The sequence below is a fragment of the Palaemon carinicauda genome, chromosome 32, assembly GCF_036898095.1.
Source record: "Palaemon carinicauda isolate YSFRI2023 chromosome 32, ASM3689809v2, whole genome shotgun sequence".
In the NCBI taxonomy this organism is placed as follows: Eukaryota; Metazoa; Arthropoda; class Malacostraca; order Decapoda; family Palaemonidae; genus Palaemon; species Palaemon carinicauda.
The window spans coordinates 32720384-32722883 of NC_090756.1; positions in this window are offsets into that span (position 1 = coordinate 32720384).

The window sequence follows — 2500 nt, forward strand, 5'->3', positions numbered from 1 at the left end:
AATTATAAGAACTTTGACCATATTAAATTAGATCTTTCTTATATGGACTATAAATCTTCAAAAAAAAACAAAAGGAAGAGAAATAAGATAGAATAGTGTGCCCGAGTGTACCCTCAAGCAAGAGAAGGATAGGTGCAAGTTTTATGATACTACTTAGCATTTTTTCCATTCATTTTGTTTTAAACTTTGTTTCTTATACCTTTCATCAAAGAGACTACTTCTAACCCCTTGTTTATTTTTGGGTACATATCATTTTGACCCTATATTTCATGTAAAGAAAACAGGACGAGAACCTCAATGTACATTTCCCCAGCTTTCAATGTTATTCTTCAAAGTATGATCTTAATATCTCTCTTGTATATTAAGTTTCGTAAGTGGGAGTGTTATTAATGGAATTTCCTGTATATCAAAGGATTTTTATTTTATTTTTGAATAGTTATATTTTAGAGTTTGAAGTCATTTCCCTTTCTGAGTGGAGATGTCTTAACGTGTTGAAAGGGTTTGTGTATCGCTATGATCAGCAAAGCTGTACTAGTTACCGTTACCCATACTAGGTTGTTTTATTGTAAGCAATCAGACAAAAATCTCCCACCATCACCAATCCGCGGTGACCAGTGTGGTGCTGAAAACTGGCCAAACCCCAGACATGAATAGGGACATGGCTGAGGTCCTTGCACTGCAGTGGACTAGAAACAGCTGTATTTTTTACGGTTGTAGCTACTATAGTGGGGAATATTATGCCCCCAATTTCTTCTTTTACAGTTCACCTTTATGAAAACATAGCTATATGGTCCTAGTCTTCTCTTCTTTTTTTTTTCGGTGGATTTTATGATCCACACAAGAACTAAGTTAGTTTTTTGAAGTAATATCTAATTTTACTTTTATAATTAGCAGATAATCGAAAAAGTTCGTATTTAAACCTCGCCAATTAAGTGTGATACAAAAGATATAAACACAGAATTTCTATGAACATAGAGAATCTCTTACTCTTATCTATATAGAAAAAAAAAAAAAACATTTAAAAAGAATTAAGAAACATCTAACCTCTCAAGTGTTTCTCACCTGATTTCGGAGGATAATAGTAGTTCATCAAGAAAGTTAAAATTTGTGTATTTCTATTTTCTTGAGAGATATATATTTCCACTTCAGGAAGACGGATTTAAACAGCCTCAACTCGAATCGAAATTCCAGAGATTTTTGGTAGTTGTGGCGTTCCTTCTCTGTCTCCATCCAGCACACCAAAACTCCAGCAAACTTTACTTCTTACGAGAGAGAGAGAGAGAGAGAGAGAGAGAGAGAGAGAGAGAGAGAGAGAGAGAGAGAGAGAGAGAGAGAGAGAGAATGTGTAGTCGGTTAAGAGTTGTTATAACATTACCGATGAGCCGTATTAAAGCCAGTTAATCTCTGCTGTTTATCCAAGAGGTTTTGTACCCTGACAAACAAAGTCATTTGCCTAATCACTAATTTACAAGTAGTTAATGAACTCTCATCAAGTATTTGTAAGCAGCTTACAAATAAATTATATGTTTGATCTTTTATGATTTTCTATAGTGAGTTTAAATGTTTTATAACTTATTCATAAATACATTTACTAAAGTTTTTTTCCTTTTGCATCTATTTCCAGAGCATTTAGGGACAGATTACGTGGTTTTAGTCATTTGTAGTTATTCTAGTAAGTTTATTCATATATTGGGATTTTGTAAAGAAATTGAAGTTTGAAAATGATTTTGATAATTACTTTTAGACTCCTGCAATGCTAATGACATTAATTGGGTATTTTAGTTAAATTTATAAAGGTGAATAACAATAAATTGCAATTTTTCTATTTACATTGGTATTAGGAGCTCAAATTTGCCTACGAAAATTCATAGTTTTTGACATGAAAATATTGCGTATGAGAATTGTAATTTGTTTTCCGTCTTGATTCATTCAGCTGAAAAAAAAAAAAAAACTATCTTGAAAATTAGGATTTCATACTTTAGCGGTTTCAAGCTTTTGTCTGTCTGTTCCTAATTAAAAAAGAAACAAAGAAAATTAGTTAGAAAAAATACCAAATTACTAAAAAAATATGAATTAATATAAATATAGATTTTATCTGATGAGAATGAATTTTACCTCATTCTAGAGAAGGAAAAGGAGTATTACTAAGGCGAAATAAAAAACTTTTTACGACTTCATTTCGAAAACTCATCATAAAAAAATTTTTTTAGGGTTTAAAGTTTATGATGTTGACGTCTAAAATGAGCCAATTTTCAAGAACCTTTCCCAATGGAAGTCGAACCGATACAAGGAAGTTATTTCCTCATTTCTGGTGAAATAAGAGCACTTGGCTATTTACGACCCATTCTGGTAACATGAGTCGAATCAGAATTAATGTGACTGTATTGGGTCGCACTGTATGACTGACTGTAGTTGGCGCAAAGATTCCGAAAAAAAAAATAAAAAAAAAATTAAATAAAATAGATTAAAAAAATAAACACCATCTATTAACGTAACGTCA